We start from the raw sequence: 14,722 nt of genomic DNA on the forward strand, positions 1-14,722 counted from the left end.
TGGAGGGCGGGATATAAATCCAATATCATCATCATCTTCTTCTTCCCTTGAAGTTCAAGTTCAAACCTTCAGGTATTATCCATCTATACCTCATTCCATTGTCACGTCGTTTTTCTGTCAATTTTTTATATGCCTTTCTGTCAGTTAACACTTGTCTTGGCAGTTCTTTCATAATTCTTATTCTACTGCCTCCCCTGTCAATGACTTTTCAAAGTTTTTATTCATGATTTTTCCCACCATTTCTTTTGTCATAAATCTTATGACCACATCTCTTGGCAGATTATTCTTTTTTGCATAGAGTGAATTTACTCTACATATAGTCATACATATTTCTATTCCCTTCAGGATCTTCCTCCAAAAATTCTGCAATTATTTTTATTATGTATTCTTTCAGATATGATTCTTCATCTTCAGGTACACCTCTCAGACGGATCTGAGTTTCCATCAGTTTGCAGTCATGAATTGTCACTTTTTCTTGTAATTTTAACAAGGTGGAGTCATGTGTTTTCACTCTCTCTTCCACTTCTCGTACTTTCTTTGTTATTACCACAGTGTCATTTCTGAGATTCTCTATTTCTTTTTTTTAATTCTTTCTTTGAGTTCTCAATATCCTTTCTTATTTCTTTTTTAGAGGCAGTTATCATTTCTTTCACCCCCTTCATTATCCTAGCTTCCATTGCATCTAATTGGGCTTGCATTTTCTCTATTGAAGCAGACCTAGCACGAGTTCGTTTCGGGTCTGACATGTTAAAAAAGATCAAAATATTTGATCTCACCAAATTAAATTTGAACCATCAGGTTTGATAAAGTGAAGCTTGCCCTTTCCAATACACCCAATTTCGCTGTCCTCTGAGCCTCCCAGGCTCAGATATTAACGTTTAAAGCTTTTATTTCTCCCAAAATGGCGGTCGCAACTTTTGCTTCACTTTACTTTTCCCCCCTTTTTTCCCTTTTACCAGTTCAAGTCTTCTTATCTACTGTCCAACAGTAGTAATTTTTTAATTGCCAAATCTGTTAACTCCACCAATTTTTAATGTCCCAGTCATTTTAAAAACGATGTTAAAACTTAGTCCTCCCAACAACAATGGCCACCGATGTTTCTCTCTGGTATTATAATCCTAGAGTAGGCTGTTTACTTCGTTGACTTCCTTCTTCCTCCAATACTTCCTGCTTTTCTTGCCTTCAAATCTCATTTCACTGGTAGAGAAATCTCACGATATCTGATGTATTTCCTGTATTGACTGTGAACGCTGCAGATCTGTAACGATGGGGCTGCCTCCTCAACCACAGATAGACTAAACAATAAATTCCTTTCTTCTTTTAACACTGTCTTTTAAGCTTACAAAGTTCAAATTTAGCCCCTTCTTCTCCTTTCAGGCTTTCAGTATTTCCAACTCCCACCTTTTACTTTTGTTTTGTTTAAATTTAATTAGTCCCGGAATGAAGAGTTAGCAATCAGTACCTTTTTTCTGTAGTTTAACCAAATCAACACCAGTCCTTTGTAGATTAGATGTTTCCAGATCCACATCAAACGGACAGCCTCATTCAGAACCTCTCTTTTTGTTTCACACAGAACTTTAAGCTTAAGCAAAAGTGTATCTGAATCTACCATAGTCTTGTGGCTTAGATTGTGCATACAGTAGGGATATGAGTGTCCAGGACTTAGGGTGCCATCAGGCATCACAGCTCATTCCACTAGAGCGGCAGCTAAATTAGCTGCATTTGCCACTAAGGCTCCTATTGAGGAAATGTGTCGAGCAGCAACATGGTCCTCTTTCACTACCTTTGTAAAGCACTACAGACTGGATCAGCATCAGTTGACAGAGGCTGCTTTTGGGAGAAAGGTCCTCCAATAGGTAGTCAGTCTTCACACTTTAGCACACCTCTTGCAGATCCAGCTTGGTTACATAACCAGTGTGGATGATTTCCACCATCGAAGGAGAATGAAACATTGTACTTACCTGAAGGTTTCTTCTCTTCAGTAGGACAAAGTCATCCAGGTAATTTCCCACCCATTGGTTGTTACGGTTCGGGCTCCTTTTCTATGTTGTATGAGTTTTAAATAAATGGTTTGCACATTTGAATTACAAACAGGGCTCAAGACGTTATTTTATGTCTGGAAGGGACACTCCCTTTTTGTCCTGGAAAGCATACAAAAATTTGTGTAACCCTGCCTGGATGACTTCATCCCACTGAAGAGAAGAACCCTTCAGGTAAGTACAATGTTTCATTCTCCCTTCAGTTTATTTTAAAGCAGGTGCTAGAGATTGTTTGTGCTTTGTTTGAATTATTTACTAAGTTGCTTTTCTTTACAAGCTCCAAGAAGCAACACTTCTTGGTGTTGAAGATTAGGTGGGCATGGTTTAAGAGGAGTGGAAAAGGAGACAGGCAGGCTAAATGTTTTCTGCACCGGGATGCTGTTGTGTAATGGCTTAGGGCTGCTCCCGGCAGCTACAAGTCCTCATTCACCACTTGCAGTATCAGACAATGACTTGGATGTGCAAAGGCAGCCAGTACTGATAGATCTATCACGCTGCCTCAACAAATGCAGTGCTGTTCAGTAAAGGCAGGTCATACCTTCACTAAATCATTGACTAGCAAAATATCATGTGATGCATGTACTTATATGAATTGTGTCTTAAATATGCATTGGGCAAGAAGTTGGCATACCTGAGTAATATAGACTGTTCACACAAATAAGCTATTTGCTTTTTTTTTAAAGGTGGTGAAACAAAGAAAGTGGGAAATGAAGACCGAAGTAAAAAGGCTTCTACTTAGTTGGTTCTAAAGAAGTTCATTACTCCAAATTTAGAATGGAGTGTTTTTAAAGTGGCATCTTGTCTGAATCCTTGCTTTCTCTTTCCTTAGCTGACCGGAATGTGACTTTGGAGTGGGTTTCCACTGTGCATAGTGTGAAAATGGAGGTGATGTCAAAGAAGAATCAAATGGATTCAAGAGAAGGGGACAGGTGATGATGGTGTCTTCAGATCCTAAGAGCTCGGCACAGACTGTCTCAAAACTTCAGCAAGGCCTGCAATGAATGATTTTTTTAAAACGACAGCAGAAACCAACCCTCCCTTCCTCTTCTTAACTCCTTCCCTTCTGGCAACTTGTACAGAGTCCACAGATTGAATCACAGTAAATTATTATACAATGGTCTCGACACTGGTCTCTGCATCTGTCCTTATTCCAGCAGATTTGGCTACCTTTGCCTGTCTTTCTGGAGTAGGCATTAGCAGAGGGGAGGGAAGGGCCATGCAGACCAGGGATGTAAGTTGTTTCTTCAATCTGTGGGCACTAATAGTGGAAGGTGACAATGACTGGCTGGGTTTGAAAATCTCTTTTCTGATTTGAATGGCTCCATGACTGCACCTGAAGATTGATGCCCTTACATCTCAGTAGGAGGCCAAGTCATCTGCAAAACATCAAGCCTTTTTTGGAAGATTTTGCCAAGGTGCTCCACCTGGTCATCCTCTACTGGAGGGGAAAGCTGTTCGTTCCAAGTGCTCTCGACCATTTTCTGTGGCCATGAGGGGGAAACAGAGATACCTCTTTATAAAAGTTTTCACACTAATATCAAATTTCTAATCCCAGACCTTTGTCCGTTCACCTCCCACCCACTAGTTCACCCTCCTGTAATCATGGAAGAGTATTAACTATCTGTTCTTGACCCCCTTGCAAAGAGAAGCCATCCTTTCTGGTGGAAGGGTCCCTGCAGCCTTGTCCTGAGGAGTCCAGGGGATGGAGTAGGGATGGCATTTATGTATGTGTAAATATAAATGACTATACAACAACACTGACGGAGACCGAAGGAAGATGAATTCTAAAACTTTACTGTGTTCCACTGAGCCCAACTTCTTATTTTGTTAATTGCCTGGGGTGGGCGGATGGAGGAACCAACTCTTGTTGTACCTTTGGGGGACTACGGGGAGCAGTGCTATATTTTTTCCCAAACCATTGTGTCTTAGGGGTGGGGGAGTGGGAGAAGGAAGGGGGGTGTTAGTGGGTAAGAAACTTTCCTGTTTATTGTAAGCTTGGCCTTTTCTGAGCAGTTTTTAATGCTTGCTGCCTGTGCCTGGGCTGACTTCGTCAATGTGCTTGTGCAAAACTTGTGTACTTCCTGGAGGTGAAATGAAGCACTGGAGCACCTCTTCTAGTTCCTTGCTCTGATCCTCCTCCCTTTCCTTTGCAGCCGCTGTGCCTACGCTATTGCATGCACAGCTCAAATTGTTCTTCAGGTGGCAGCTCCTCTGTATTACTGTGACCATGATCATGCCAATTATACTTGCTGTAATTAAACATTCTCCCCCCGCCCCAGTAAGATACCATAATCAGAAGCTCAGCAATGCCTGAGTTAAGGTAACCCAGTCCAATAATTAGACAATAGGTATGATGTAATAAATTATCTGGGGGAAGGGGAAACTGCTCAGTTGTTGGGGGTGTAAAAAGAGAATCCAACTCAGCCTTAAGTGTCATTAAAATGTTTTGTTCTCAAAGGTGTGCATTTGTGAAGTTCCCTGCTCGTCTGTTGCATTTTCCTGCCTTGAGAAATTTTAGCTAAATTTGCTGCATCTGATGTTGAAGACAGACATTCTAGGCCAGATGGGAAGTGGCTGAATACACAATTTCAATTCAGTTGTCTTGAAGGGAGGACCATGGCTGGGAGATGTTAATAGCTGCTGCTTGGGAACAGAGGAAGGCAGCTGGTCAGCCTGTACAGGTAACATTGGAAAATGGTGGTTATGACAGTCATCCTCCAGGGTTGCCAAACCATACCACCTTTATGCAAATTAAATCTGCAGGGGTACGTTCAGACACTCCTTTAGTTCCGACACAGGCATGTTTCCCATTCGGATTTCCTAAGCACATTGACTTCCACATCTGTTACTCGGCAGCAACTCATAGTCATCCCGACCTGCCCCAGATTGATCTCGCCACAGTTTGACCCCAGAGAAAGTCCGGTCCTTCCTGCTTGGTGCGGCATACAATCGGGTTATTTCTGTCTGAACGGCTCATCCGTGATGCAGGCAGTTTGCAATTCCCTCAAACTGCAGCCGTTTCTGGCACCATTATTAACAGACAAATTCATGTGTACACATGACAACATAACCGTTTAGCAGAGTTTTGCATTTTTCCTGTCAATATGGGCTACACGGGAGCAGAATCTTTCTTTTTTAGAGGGACTGGAATATAATATCCCCATTATGCGGGATCTCCATGTGTCAACATCAAGTCCCAGTTCTCCCTGAAAGTAGTTCTCTGCTGATCGACAGTTTGAATGCATCTGGCTAGGCTTCCCCCTCTCGAGGATCCCTTCCCACAACAGCTGTTTTTCAACTGCACAAAATGCATTGCAACTACCTCTGGCTTTTTCCCCCCTCAAACACATGCACTGAAATTGTCATTCTCCAGGAAACGCTCTGGCTTCCCCACATACTCTCTTCCAAAAGTTTAACTGCATCCTTCAGCTCGCCCTGTAATAAAAGAGCATCATCCAGATTTGACTCTCTCAATTTTAAAAAAAGTTTTGGAAAGGGCTGCTTTTCTTTCTTGGAATGTGATCCATCATCAACAATAACACTCATAAGGGGAGGGGAGGGAAGGGAAGGTTGCAGGAGGCATGGAAAGCAAGAAAGTCCTCCCCGAGGCCCGAACCAAAGTCCTTTCCCCTCGCCATCAATCTACAAATGTCTTGAGTTCTACAGCAACCATATCAACGAGATTGCAACCCCCCTGTGGGAGGTGTGTGTATATGTGTGCGTGTGTTGGGAGGGGGGGAAGAAAAAGGGAATTTGAGGATGCTGCTTTTAGCTGAGGGTGCAACGTGCAATCCAACTAATGGTTCCTAGAGAAGGAGGCAGTCAGGATCTCTTCACCCCCCTCCAAGTGTTTGTGCGTGTTTGCTTCTCTCTCCGCTCCAGGTTTTGCCAGAACTTGTTATTTTAAGCACATGCCCACAGGAAGAAGCGATACAGGTCTGCGATGTCTGATCATTCAAATATGGGACCAGTGTGGGACTGCTCTCTTTCGGGAGTGATCGTCTGATCGGAAATGTGCCAATTCAAAATTGGTGGTTCAAATTGGAGTGTGATGCATCTGCTTTTAGTGTAACATCTGACCGCACCCCAGGACACTCTAAAACCACCTGCTGCAGTACACTTGGGGTACTGGGGAAGTATTCCTGAAAATACAGTGGACTCCTTCATCCCTGTACTGATACCACAGAGGCAGCGGTTCTGTCATGAATGGGAACAAGTTTGGCAGCAAGCTGAAGAATGATACATGCAGGGATGTATATTGACTACAATGGACCTGATTGAGTGGTGGGTCTTGGCTATGTCTTTGAGCAGTAAGCATTTGATAGGAAAGCAATATGGTATAGGCTTGTAAGTAGGTTACTTACTCTGTATAGAATTGTAGCAAGTCAGAACAGCATGCTGTTGCAAGGTGGCCTAAAAAACAGGAAACAGCATCTTATAGTTACTGACTAAAACAATGTGGGCTATGAACTCATTTTTGGACCCCAAGCTGATGCTGCTATAGGCGGGAATGCCTATTTTAAATGGTTTACCTTGTATTGTGAGACAACTACTTCCCAAATACCCATCCCCAGTCATGGGTGCAAGAAGAGATACTGAGCTGGTGAGGAAGGCATAACTGTCTGTTTAGGCAACAGGTGGAAGTAGAGCCTAGTTAAGGAGTTCCTATTTTTCCTTTTTATCAAGACTGACTCCTGCATGAACCAGCAAGGACTCTACCTTTAATTCCCTTCTATCCAGGGTAGCCTATCTTACTAACTGCTGTGTATAAAAGGAAGCCCAAGAGAGAAGTCATAAGGAGATAGAAGTTGGTTCGGGAGCTACAACCAGGAATTAAAATAATAAAAATACAAGAGGGTAACAAACTGTGCTAAGGAAAGCCACCGAGAACAGAGTCAATCCTAACGACTAGAAACTTTTTAAAGCCAAAATGTGCTATATGCTGCTTATTTTTGCATGCAGTATGAGTTTGCATGGAAAAGATACCATCCCGACCATGAACCTTCTATCCTCTTTTATATCTAATCCTTTGTAAATTTTCATGGTGGATTAGAGCAAGCCACTTGAGGATGCTATGAGGTTTTCAAATTGGATAAGATGGGGTGGGGGGAGGAAATGTATTCTTACCCTAGTCTGAGAACATAATTGCTTTCCCTGTTACAGCCAAAGCACCAAAACTAAAAATAGACCTATGTAGAGCTCTTTGTCCTGAGTCCACTACAGGCCTCACTTAGCATTAATTATTTAGCAGTGACTCAGTAATTTATTAGCCATGCAAGCAAGTAGCATTACTAAGCTCTTATCAAAGGATGAGGTGGGGGAAAGAGTTGATTCTGGACTGTTGCCAGGGCCGTTTCAATCAGAGGCAGTCTCAGCACCAGGATGCGTACAGCCTCTGAAGGACAAAAGTCTCAGGATTTAAGGGAAGAACTAGTTGGTGGTGGTCTTTATGCTGCCAGTGCTTCTGCTTCGGAGCAATCTCCCTATTTAATACTTACAGCAATGTGAAAACTACTGACAAATTCCAGACCTCTGAGAGGTGATTACCACAGCAGGCTCTCAAATGGGTGGTTACTTTTTTCTAGGTCTAGCTGCCCTTTGTTTTTATATCCCAGCTGCAGAGTTGATGAACAATAGTAACACAACACTGGAACTGGAGAAAACCTAAGGGTACAGTGTGAGCAGAGTGCCCTCTTCTGACTGCTATATCACACAGCATGTTGTTCTCCAATGGTCAAAGGATAGGTCAGTCTCGACTTCTGAGATCCTGGCTCCTCCTCTCCGAGGCTGGGTTGACATCTTTGTGGGATCCAGAAGAGAGGGCTTGTGTTCCCAGAACTCCCCAGTTCTTTCGCTGTGCCTTGAAAGCAGGATGCATCCTCTGATTGCAGACTCTGGCGGGGAGCTGCAGCAACTCTACAGGGGAGAGAAGTCTCCCAGGTTAGTGGAGGGAAGGCCCCCCCCTTCACCTTCCTCCTCTTTGTCTCGCTGCTCACCAGGAGGCAGACAGGCAGCAAGGAATCAGAGCCCTATGGCCCTCCCCCTTGTCACAGTATTCTCCACACTGGCACTTTGGTGGAGCTTATAGCCCCAGGCTCAGGAGCTCCTGCTGTGGCATCTTCAGGAGCTGCAAGAAGGGCCAGTGTTGAGAACTTGCTCCCCCTGCAGCTGGGTCCCTCCACTTCTTCCTGAATCCCAGTAAGGTCAAAAACAGTTTAAATTAGCAGGGATTAACTAGAACAGGGAGAATCTTTTTGGTTTCACTTTTGGGGAAGTTTAGTTAGGCAAATGGTCCTCAGGGTGCCTTGGCCTCTTGGCTTCCCATGCTCGTGAAAGCATGGAGTCAGATTTAGACAGGCATCTACTTCCACAGTCCGAAAAACACAAGAGTGAAGCCCAGACTTTAGTTCAGGGGTGTCAAACACATTTGTTATGAGGGCTGGATCAGACATAAATGAGACCTTGTCGGGCCAGGCTATGTCGGGTTGGGCCATATATTTAAGATTAAGTAGCGGAGATACAAGCTTTATAAAGGACACAGACAAACACAAATATATATATATATATATTTTTTAAAATGCTTAAAACATTAGCACTCATTGGTCTTAAAGATGCTCTCTTTGTATTTTTCTCATGGGAACCAGGGAACTGGGCAAAGGAAGCTCTGGCTCTTTCCTTCGTTCCCCAGGGGACCAGGAGGGGGAGGAGCCTCAGCCAATAGAAGGAAGAGAGGCTTGGCTCAGTTCTGTTGTGTGATGGAGAGAGCCTGCAAAGCAAGCTCTGCCTACCTTCCCCCCAAGGGAGGAGCCTTAGCCAATGGAGAAAACAGAGGAGCTCCTGTGCAATTGAGCAAGCCTTGCAAAGCAAGATGTTATGCAGAAGGAAGCAAGAGAGAGGGAGAAGGAAGCAGATGACAGCCAGTTGCTCAGGACCCCTGGGACGCATGTTTGACACCCCTGCTTTAGACCTTGTGAAGGAGAATGCCCAGGCCAACCTTTTAGGCTGGCTGAAGGAAGAGATGAGGAGGGAGATCAAGGAAGTCATGAGCAATTCTGACCAAAAAAGCAAAATTTCTCCCACCATATACAGAAGGAACTCTTTAGCATTTCAGCCTAGGGTAAGAGGGCTTCCAGAGAAACCTCCATCCTACCCTGCCCCCCAAGAGGAGGAAGATGGGCTTTTCTCATCTTGATGGAGTCCAGTCCCCTTCTGGATTCACATGAGGAGGACTCTGAGGTTTTTGACACCTCATTGTCTGAGGAGGAGGGAGAATTGTCTGAGAAGGAAAAATCTGTGGTCAGTACCATGCAGACCCAACTCTTTCCTCAGTTAATGTATGCCAAACTTCTCCCTAGGATGCTGCATGCTCTGGAAATTGCCAGTGGCACCAAAGGGACCAAGGAACCAGATCCTGATTTTCTAGAGCATTCAGAGAAGAACCTTCCTAATGCATGGGGCTGCCCCCCTCTAGGATTCCCTTCCTGGCAGTCTTTAACAAAGTAGTTAATACAGAATGGGAAGCTCCAGGTAGACCGAAATCTAGCCATCCTATTATTTCTATGTTTTACTCCTTGGTACCTAAGGCAGCCAAGAAATTCATACTGCCTCTCATAGATGATCTGGTAATGAGCCTGTGTTCCAGTTCTGTGCTCCCTATGGATGCTGATGGCATTCCAAAAGACCCTTGTGAGAAACAAACCAAGCAGCCCTTTGCAAGGACTTCGAAGCTTCCTCCACAGCCTTGAGAGTGTCTACAGCCTGCTCCTTGTTTGCCAGGGCAGCCAACTCATGGGCATCTGATCTGGCCTTAGCAAACAGTGTTCTACCTAAGGAGCTGAAGGATGAACTCCAAAGGATTGCCTTAGTCTCAGCCTTTGCAGTGGATGCTTCCCTTGATTCCATTCAGCTGACAACAGCCATGGCATCCAGTGCCTCAGCCAGGCATAACACCTGGCTCAGGAGTTGGGAAGTTGACCCCTTGGCCCAGGCCAAGGTGGCTGGCATCCCCTTTAATGGGGTCAACCTATTTGGAGAACAAATGGATAGATATCTGGTAGTGGACAAGGACATGAAGAAGCCCTCATCTTCCAGAAAGAGAGTGAACATAAGCGTTTTTCTTCCTTTCAAGACTCCTTTTGAGACTACAATAAGTCTACAGATTCCAACTCTGCCAGACCTTTCAAAGGGAGATGGCAACCAAAGCCAATGGGTAGCAACAGGTGACCAGCCTTTAGCAAGTCCATACCATCCTCACATTAGACAATTCCTCTGGAGGACTTCATTATTAAACACCCTGCAGGCTTACCATTTCCTCACCTGGAAATTGAATGTAGTCGTAAGAGCTCTCATGAGGCCTTCATGCTACTTGAACTCATGGCATCTTGCTCACTTAAGGAGCTCCCCTTTAAAACTATCTTCCTAGTGGGTATCTCCTCAGACAGAAGGGTGTCAGAGCTGTATGCAATGTCAATAGATAAAGAATTATGTGTTTTTCACAATGGTACAGTGGTGCTATGTTAGGACCCTGATTTCATCCCCTAAGGTGAATTCCTTCTTTCATAGAATGGAGGAGGTAGTTATGCCTTCCTTTTGCCCAAATCCAAAGCATGCTAAGGAAAAGGAGAAAATCTAAGAAGGGTTCTAAGATTTTACTTGAATAAAACGAAGCTGTTTTGTGTGTCTGACATGTTTGTCTCTTTCAGGAAGGCTTCCATGGACAAGACAGTATCTATGTCCACCTTGAGTAGGCAGATTAGAAGGTGCATCCTTCTGCCCTATAAGGCCACATGCTGGATCTGCCACAGGGCATTAATGGGCCACTCCTTAAGAGGGGTGGCTACCTCAGCAGCATATAGATCCTTTTCTTCTTTGGAGATCATATATAAGGTGGCTACTTGGAAGTCAGTGCACTCTTACTAGACACTATAGGATAGATTAAGGTGGCCTCTGCTGAAGCAGCCTTCAGAAGGAGGGACAGCACACCCTTTCAGACTCAGAGCCATTGTTCCTGCCCTGGGCACACTGCTTTTCTATGCCCAAGCAGTGAAAACTGACCCACCGTTGGAAAACGAAATATTTGGTTTACTTACCATGAATCTTCCTTCTCGGTGGTCTAGGGATGCGTCAGTCTTCACCACCTGAGGTTTTTCTCCAGTGTGGGCTCCTAGATCTGAGGGGTTTTGCTGTTGGAATGTAGGTTCTTTTTGTCTGGCCATTGCTCCTGTCCATCTGAATTGCTGAAGGCCAGGAGGCGGTATCATTTCAGCTACTCTACTGGCTTTGGAACTGATGAACTGTGTTTCTCCATCTGGGATAGTCATTTATTGTGTTATTTTGAGTTGCTGGTTCTTTTTGAAGAACAAAGCAGGAGTCAAGCAGCATCTTTAAGACCAACAAAGTTTTATTCAGAACGTAAGCTTTCGTGTGCTAAAGGACACTTCAAGGGGAGTCCTAACGGCCTAGATACAGAAGGGGAATTCTGGAATTGTCCCCTCCCTTCTGGATTGCAAAAGGATGTTGACTTTGTCTAGGAAAGGAAAAGTCAGGATCCCAGAAGTCGACTGATCCACCCCAGACCACCAAGGAAGACTAATGGTAAGTAAAAAAAATCTTCCTACATGGAAAGATGGTATACAGCAGGGAGCCAGTTTGGTGTAGCGGTTAAGTTTGCGGACTCTTATCTGGGAGAACCGGGTTTGATTCCCCATTCCTCCACTTCCACCTGCTGGAATGGCTTTGGGTTAGCCATAGCTTTGGCAGAGGTTGTCCTTGAAAGGGCAGCTGCTGTGAGAGCCCTCTCAGCCCCACCTACCTCACAGGGTGTCTGTTTTGGGGGGAGAAGATATGGGAGATTGTAAGCCACTCTGAGTCTCTTTCAGAGAGAAGGGCAGGGTATAAATCTGCAATTCTTCTTCTCAATGGGTACCATACAGTCACCCTACCATGAGCACTTATATGGCCTGTGAAACAGTTTCCCATTGGGAGTGCTAAAGAGATCTTTAGCACTCTCAATGGGAAATGTTTACTGAATACTAACTCAAAGAAGCGTGCCTGCCTTGGAGATAGACAAAATGGCGATCAAGCTTGTCACTGTGATACTTCTGGACATTTCCAGGTGTCAGGGAGACTATTAAAAAAGGTTAGTGCAGTGCATAACTGCACAAGGTCACTAATAGCCATATAAGCCTCAAAGGAAGCTGTCAAAACTACATTCTCAACTGACACAGAAACTTGAATACAATACTAATGGCTGCTACAAAAGAAACTTATTCCAAATTTTGATGTCATAATCCAACCTGTAGAAAATAAAGGAAGTACTCTAAAACTTTTTCTTTTGAATGAAAAATAAGAGCAGGAGGGTGAACTGCTGTTCTTTATCTCTTGCGTATGTAACAAAATGTCAAATATTGTCAATCAGTTGTTTGAACCTGTCCTATTGCTCCAAGGCTCAGAAGTTCATATTAACAAATAACTATGAATCCTGTGGCTCTAGACCAGATTGTTAAGCTCAAAGCTCAGGGAAACTAAGAATGCTACTTCCGCCACTCTCAGCAGACTCTCCACCAAGTGGAGCGTATACTACGAGGGAACAATTACAAGTGGGTTTTGTACAGAAGCCACATTATGCCAATTTCAGTATGCAAGATTTATATAGCACAAACTCTTTTCAGCAGGCTGAAACTTTGTTCTTTGTATACACCAGAGATTCTGCTATGAAAAGATGTAAAGAGACCGTTTTCAACAATGCAAATGTTAGTTGCTGCTCATGATCATCCCATTGTGTGTGATTATGAGTCTTCAAACTTGCAGATTATTATGTCAGAGAGTTCATCAAATAAGAGATGTGATTTGATCAGGTTTGAGTGTTCTGCCCTTTGGGTCAAAGATAGTTATCAAGATAATGTTTGGATTTTATAAAATAGGCAGCTTTCTGCATCACCTAATGGTGTCAGCAAAGATAACAGATGCTTCGATGGGCATGGAACCTGGGCCACTACAGGACACCCTGGCAAGATACCATCGTCTCCAGAAGCCTTGCCATGGGCACACACCCACTGCCATGCCCGGAGAGGCAGCCTGAGAGGCCAAGGTGACCTGAGACAGGTGAGCAGCCACAGGAGGTGGATGCACCAGGGAGGTTGAGCCTGCGAGCACAGTGACAAGCAAGAACTTGGGAGTCTGGGAAGTAAGTGGTGGGGCCGGGACCCTGGGAGCCCAACTGTAGCTACAGGCCTGATGACTCTCAGCTTAGAAAGGATGGTCAGAGTGAAGGGCAGTGATTCATCTGCTGCCCCCTTCTGGGGCAGGCCTGGTAGAACTGCCCCAAGGAAGAAACACAGCTCAGCCCCTGGGTGGATGAAAGGAACTGCGCTCACGAGGAAGCCTGTATGGACTTTGCTGCATCCAATAAAGAGGCAATTAAAGAACCACAATGTGTCTGGTGAGTCTCTGCTGACTATGGAAGTCAATTATGTTAACTGCCACAGCAACCGTTCCTCCCATAGGTGCAATATGTTAAGTCTTATAGTCCACTTCTGGGTCCATTTTCCATAATGACTTCTTGTGGATGTTATAAGAAGGACCTCTGGTATACTGTGAAGCTGATTCCACAACCTTGATGCACCAGATACAGAAACAAATTGCAGCAGTTTGTGCTAAAGTTTAACTGTTATTATTCCAACTATGTAAAACACAGCATTTGAATAATATGTACAACCCTTATGGACCAGAATTTTAAAAAAGCAAATATTTTCCCCCAGTTTCTTACCCACCCCCAAGCATGTACATAAAATGTATGAAAGCAATAATAATATAACACAAGAGTTACACAGGAAGCTCTCCAAGATGTAAATGAGAATGGCATTAAAAAAAAAAAGGACAACGGTAGCAGAGCTATCAAAGTGCACACAAAAAAGGGGCAACACATTTAACTGCAGGAGTTACAAGTTTTAGTACTGGGTGGGTTTCCAGAACCCCCATGCTGAATTCCTGCCACTTGACTGCCCTGTTGATGCTCAAAGGGTTGGATCTGATCCAACACTTGGTTAACACTGGACTTTAAAAACTGAATACATCCAAGCAAAACACATACAATTTAGTGACTGGGGAGGGGGAATCTTTCCTGAGTTCACATGAATACTGGCCCTGTCTCCCCTACACAGGAATGTTTTAGGAGCCTCACATGGTTTGCTGAGTGAAGTCTTCACATGCATGGGCTGAAAAGAAAACAGCTTCTTAGCTTTGAAAATGACAGCCCCCTACCAAGTGGCCACATCATTCCCAGGCAGATGATGTATTCTCCTCTTTCTTTTACAGCAGGAGTGGTCATATACCAAAAGACAGTAAACATGAATTGGAAATAATGGCATCAAATTTTTCTCAGGACTTCCAACTGGAAATGTGTAAATGCATTGCTATTCAAACATCACTGAAATCCAAGTCCTGTAGGAGTTCAGTTTGCAAAGAGTGCTCTTTAGAACTAAGACTGTTCTTGGATACTGCCAGAATACTGAACAAAAGTTGCTACTCTTCTGATTCCTAACAATACTTTTTTTGTACCATTCCTGTTGAAAATACCTTTTTGTACCATTCCTGTTGAAAGACTGCCACCTCACCTTTTCCGTATCACTGTGTCAATTCCTCTTGCATCCTATTTGTTGTCTCTCTTCAGTCTCCAAACTACC

General features: G+C 44.0%; 1 protein-coding gene across 1 annotated transcript in view; it reads left to right on the forward strand.

The window, feature by feature from the left end:
* Positions 1-4,496, forward strand: part of HRAS (HRas proto-oncogene, GTPase) — an 86,206-nt gene extending 81,710 nt beyond the window's left edge. Inside the window, exon 6 of the mRNA XM_060261927.1 lies at positions 2,869-4,496. The gene's annotated coding sequence lies outside the window, so the exon portion shown is untranslated. The remainder of the gene's footprint in view (positions 1-2,868) is intronic.
* Positions 4,497-14,722: the final 10,226 nt, after the last annotated feature.

Source organism: Heteronotia binoei, chromosome 21 (assembly GCF_032191835.1).
Source record: "Heteronotia binoei isolate CCM8104 ecotype False Entrance Well chromosome 21, APGP_CSIRO_Hbin_v1, whole genome shotgun sequence".
NCBI lineage: Eukaryota > Metazoa > Chordata > Lepidosauria > Squamata > Gekkonidae > Heteronotia > Heteronotia binoei.